The sequence below is a fragment of the Heterocephalus glaber genome, unplaced genomic scaffold (genome assembly GCF_053883595.1).
Source record: "Heterocephalus glaber isolate CG9 unplaced genomic scaffold, H.glaber_assembly_v1.0 deba00001733, whole genome shotgun sequence".
NCBI lineage: Eukaryota > Metazoa > Chordata > Mammalia > Rodentia > Bathyergidae > Heterocephalus > Heterocephalus glaber.
Genome location: NW_028258444.1, coordinates 10859161 through 10865160, shown reverse-complemented (window position 1 = coordinate 10865160; position 6000 = coordinate 10859161). Strand labels below are relative to the sequence as shown.

Below are 6000 nucleotides of genomic sequence, written 5' to 3'. Positions count from 1 at the left end.
CCTGAAGCCACGTATTGAGGCTTGATCTTGGGCCAGACCCCCTGTTTAACGTTTTCAATGCTTGTCTTCCACATTAGTCAGGTGAAGTCTGTTTTGTTTATCACCACAGAACTCGTGATCAGCAAGATCACGTAGGGGGAGCGACTCCTAACTGCAATATCAGGAACTGCATGTGGGCCACGTAGAGACAAGAACAGCCTGAGGAAATAATGATCTTTTTTCTTGTGATTTGCAGAACTGAAAAACATCTCCTGACGGAGCAGTGAGAATCAGATGTGCATCACTTGGTCACCAGCCTCCACCTGTGAGACGATGCTGAAGCTCTGTGATCAGCTCTCCCACAGACACTGGCTCTAAATCAGGCTCCAGGCCAGACGGTACTGTATCTTCCCATCTGCTAGCTTCTGGGAGGAAAATTCTTTCTCTGACCTGTTTTGATCTTGGCTTTGGCTCCTGTCCTGGGGTGAGCAGAGCGTGCTGTTTACATGCTGATGCGCTCACAGAATGGATTCTTACTGTACAGTTGCCGATCCTCTAGCCAGTTGCTCAGTATCTTTCCTACCCACCTACCCTCCCTTCCAATCAGCAGATCACTGCTAATGTTTTTATTCTTTGCAGCATGGCTTTGATCTGTCACTTGCTTGCCCTTTCTGCTCTATTCTGGTTTGCCCTCGTGCTGCCTTGTGCAAGAAGCTCCTTCTCTGTCCAGCCTTTCCATGGTGTCATTTACACTTCACGCACAAGCTCCAGATTGTCATTTGCTAGTTCAAAAGACGTTCATGGCTTTTTATTGCCTATGGAATAAAGACAAATTTTTTTTAAAAAAGCTTAAAATGTGAATATTTATGGCCAGTAGTGGTGGTATTTACTAACTGAAAACAAAGCGTAGTGTCCAACCTTCATTCTGTTTGACCCTTCAGGGTTTGAAGCTACACGTGTTGGAGACCCCACCTGGAGTGGAGGCGAGCTGTTCCCTCCCACATGGTGTAGCTAGGGCTAACCTGGTCAGTTTATCTTTGTTGAACTAAGTCCTGTTATGAGAGGAAAAGTTTAGCTTGTGGAGATGTTTATGAAGCACTTCAATGTTTTAGGGAAGGATTGTATTAATGAAATAGAGTGCAAGAAACTTCAATATGGAGGGAATGACCTGGGCCTGCCTCATTCCTGCTTCCATTTGACTTTGATACACTCACTTAAACTTTTTATAAGACTGGGTGTGCGCTGGTCTTTCTTCAAACTTCCCAGTGGAGAAGCACTATGTAAGCTGGAGATGTTCTTGTTTGAAGTCTCCTGAGACCAGAGATGTCCACTCTGACTTTGGTAGGTGTCCATGCTGGGTAAGGGCCCCTCCAGTAAGCAGAGAGAAAACAGTTATGCTAATGTCCAAAGATTAAATTTAAACCATTGTTGCCAAGACTGTTTGGATTGATTAACAACAAAAAGGACCTGCTTGAGAAGCATCCTCCCTCAGGTGTATTTTATTCTAGGTCTCAGGTGGAAGGAGTTGGGGAGTGAGGAGAAAGAGCTATAAACAGGGATGAAATAGCAGACACAAATTCCCGAATAACCTTGCACTCAAAAACAGTAGTTGAGCCAGGCATGGTGGCACATATAATCATAAAACTCTGGGAGGCTGAGGCAGGAGGAGCACAACTTTGAGCCCAGCCCGGGCAACTTAGGAAGACCCTATCTCTAAATAAAAATGGGCTGGGGATGTAGATATAGCTCAGTGTGAAGGCTCTGGGTTCAATCTCTAGTACTGCCAAAACAAACTATATATATATATATGCATGCTCAAAGAATAAAATTTTCTGTAGGTTTAAAGTGCATTCCAGGTTCCCCCAGAATTTCAATACTAAGGACCTATGTAGTAATTGACACCTCTGTCATATACTCAGGTTTTAAAATCTTTTGTCTACAAAATGACTTTATTAAGTAACATTTTTATGAATCATCAATAGCACATTGTCAATCAGAATGTCTAGTGAATGACAATTGATATAAATGTGGCCCATAGCAAAGAAACTAACTTTGTTGTTGCCAGCTTGTACAAATGTATTGTTTTATTATCACTGGACTTTTGAGAAACATAAAAATACTAAAAGGTCTCCATCTCCATACTCCTCAATTGCTAGGAGTCTAGGTAGCCTGGAATTTATCCTAGATTATTTTATAAACCTTATAGAGAATAAATGTTCCAAAATATTTGAAAAGAGTTAAGCATTCCATTTTGTGTGTCCTAAAGTTACGTGATGGACTTCGGTTGATCATTGGTCAAAGACGACCCAAAGATAACTGAATTATGAGCACTTAAAACTAATCTGTGCTAACCTGTCAGGAGGAATTTATGATTTCATTTCTTGAAATAGGATAAAGAAATGAAATAAAGTCTAATTCCAGTGTGTAAATTAGGAAGATCAACCCCTTCCCATTTGGTCCTGAATAAACTGCTTTCTATTTGACATGCTCAAGAGCTTGGTCTTCTCTTTTATAAGCCTTGTGAAATAATTGCCCTGGTGGAAATCAGAAACATGCAATGTAATATATTAGTTTTGCTCAATGATTCTTGAGAGGTGATACCTCAATTAACAAATCCTCAGGGAAAGAGGCAGTGTTGCAAAAAAAAATATATGCTCCAATCTCCTTCCTAAATCAAGCCAGGCAGAACTGCCTCCAGGCACTGGTGAGACAAAAACTTCTGAGCAGAGGGCCTCTTAGCCCCCGGCCCAGATGGCAGCAAACAGTCAGCCTCGGCAAATATGTAAAGTATTCCCAAATTCTCTTTTTTCCACCTTCTAGTTTCTGTTGCTTTTTAATGGACTGCCTTTCCTCCTGATGGAAGGAATCTCATATCCTCTCTCCCCCTTCTCTAATAGAAATGAGTTTCATATCAATTATATTTGTTGATTAATACACAGGATGTTAATTTAATGGGAATGAATTTTAACTGATGTGGCAAATCAGCTCAACCTTTGAATTCTACGCTTTTATGAGCTTTGAGAATCCTTGGAGGAATCTAGCTCAGTTCCTGGCAGGCAAATAAACTTTTTTAAAAAAAATTTATTGGTACATTTTAGGTATACACTATAATGACATTCATCACTGGAAATCTGCACCTGCACATAATCTCTCTTGGTTCTTATTTTTCCTTCATTCCCCTGCCCTCCCTTCAACCCCTCCACCCCTTCTTATTTACAGACTTTGTTTTCATTTTTTCCTTTTCTCATATTAATTCCATTACCTTCTTTCTTTTCCCCTACCCCTCCCACTTCCCCTTCCCCTTTGCCCCTTTTCTTCCTATTTCACATTATCTATTATACCTTTTAGTCCTTATTTACACTTTCAGTGTTTCACACCAGAGAAACTATTTGGTATTTACACGTGTGTGTCCTATTTATTTCACTTAAGAGTATCGCCTCAGACTGAATATGAGACTTAATTCCCTCCTATTTGAAGGAGTCCTTGCTGCTGGAGTCAGACAGGCTTGGGTAGGGAGGTGGGGGAGAGTTTGGGGGTGAACTGATATGCCAGTCGGTCTACACTGTGAATAAGCCTATTTGATTCTTCTAGGTTTCCTGATGAGCCTATTTAGGAATGAGTGGGTTTCCCTATTTGATTCTTCTAGGTTTCCTGATGAGCCTATTTAGGAATGAGTGGGTTTCTTTCCGCACCTCAGATCTTCATGTCTCTGGAGAGAGAGGTGTGGATTGTAGCTTCTGAGAAGAGCTAGAATCACCTAAGTACACCTTTTATAGTTAGTCCCAGCATTATAGATTGCTGGGTCAGGTAAAATGAGCAGTTCCTTGTTAAAAGGTAATTAAGAAATTCATGGCCTCATATCCTGTGGATAGGAATTTGGTATAGTACAGCCACTATGGAAAACGGACTGGGAGTTCCTTAAAGTTGGAGTTACCATGTGATCCAGCAATTCCACTCTATATATTAACCTGACAGAGTTAAAAACATAGGTCCATATACAAATTTGTACATAGATGCTCATAGCAACACTATTCATAATAGCTAAAGAGTAGGAAGAACCCAAATGTCCATCATCTGATGAATAAATAGAATGTTATACATCTGTGCAATTGGTTGTTGTCTACCTTGCATCCATATAATGGAATATTACCATTAATAAGAGGAATGGAGTAATTATCTATGCTGCAACATGGACAAACCTTGAAAGTTTATGCTAAGTGAGACAAGTCAGATAAAAAAGGCTACATATTACATGATTTTGTTTATGTGAAACATCCACAGTCGGCAGATCCATAGAGACTAAAGGTGGATTAGTGGGTGCCAGGGTCCAGACAAGAGAGGAATGGAGAGTGACTGTCATGGGTTCCTGGTTTCCATTTGGGGGATGATGATGTTCTGGAATTAGATAGTGGTGATGCTTGCACAACTCTGTGTACATGCTAACAAAGTAGAGCACTCTGAAAGCTGATTTTACTGTATGTGAATTATATGCTAAAACAAATTATTAAGAATTCCAAGATGGTAATAGCCAGGCATTAAAGTGAGCCTGTGGTCCGTGTGGGTTGGGCCCACGTGCCTTTGCACAGATGTGGGTCCATGGAGCAGAGCCTGCCTGTGGTGTGCTGGGTTCTCTCACCCTCTGCCCCTTCTCTTCCAACCCATGCTGGGCCTTTTCTCCCACATTTATCACTGTGTTGTCTGCGGTATCTAAAGCAGTGGAGGATAGAGTGCCTAATCAAGTTTGCTAGGGACTTATTTCCTGGGAGGTAGGATTATCAGTGCTACACTGGGAAAAGCCTGGGCAAATCAGTGTAGATAAGCAATGTTTTCCGCTGTCATTTCACCTATGGGAAATCCAGAAATGGTCCTCTGAGCCTCTTTCTGCCAGTGAGGATGGCTGTGTAGTGTGCATGGCAGTGGGCCTGGGCCCTTTAAGGCTGGAGCAGAGTCTCAGGTGCCTCCCATACCTATCGAGTCAGAACTGCATTGGAACAAGCTCTCCAAGTGACGCACCTGCACTTTCAAGCTCTGCCGCCCTGATGTGAAGACAGACAGACGGGCTCAGCTGCCAGAAGATCTGGGGTCTGGTCTTGAGTTTGTTGTCAGTGGCTGCATCCACTCGGACAAATTTCTTAGCCTCTCTGGGCCTCAGAGTCTTGGCCAGTTAAGTACAAAAGCTGGATTCTCATAGCTAGCCAGTAGTGGACTCATAAATGGATCTGGATTTGAACAAGAAGAGCTATCCTACTCCTAAGTGAGACAACTCTGCTTTGGTCATTTCCTAGCTTGGTAACTTTAATCAAGTGACAGTCAACTGTCTCATGAGTGGTAACAAAGTAGAGTGAGATAAGTAGCATTTATAAAATGCCTGGCCAAAGGAGGACCCTCATTAAATGACAGGAAATTTTTTTGTAGTATTAGAATTTAAGCTTTGATGAACTGTGCCCCTAGAATGGATCATCATTAATAGAGCTGGATCTCATGAAAGAGTTGGATCGCATATGGATATATTTTGTCTGGTGTGGAAGAGCAGCAGTATTGAGTAGGAGAATGTGTGTAAGTCTAGATTTCTTCTTATATTTAGATGTTTTCAGCTTGGAGGTTTCCTAAAAATGTAGTCTGCATTTACCTAACATATAGATCTTGTGTCTTAAGACACAGCCATCAGTTACAGAGAAAAATGTCAGGGAAAACCATCTGCACACAGAATGGATCAATATGGTTTCCGTGGTTAGGCAAACACAGCTTTCATCTTGAGGGAAACGGTGATAGTAGTCAAGCTCAGGTCTTCTCCGCAGACTAGGATTTTATCGGTTGACACTATGACGGTTCTGAGTCTCCAAGGTCTTTGTTGGGTATTTTTGTTGTTCTTTGGTCCCAGCACTCCATCGGATTTACATGTTGGAGATATAATTAGCCATAGACTGATTGCAAAGAATCAGCCACAGTTTAAAAATATGAATTAACATAAAATGGCAAGCATTAAAAGTTAATGTTAACTTGATGCTCATTTATTTTTTG

At 41.4% G+C, this 6000-nt stretch overlaps 1 long non-coding RNA gene across 1 annotated transcript in view; it reads left to right on the top strand.

The window, feature by feature from the left end:
- The first annotated feature begins 234 nt into the window (after positions 1 to 234).
- The window catches only part of LOC147821487 (uncharacterized), a 108900-nt gene continuing 103134 nt past the window's right edge, over positions 235 to 6000 (top strand). Inside the window, exon 1 of the long non-coding RNA XR_015446893.1 lies at positions 235 to 377. This is a non-coding gene — a long non-coding RNA (uncharacterized LOC147821487). The remainder of the gene's footprint in view (positions 378 to 6000) is intronic.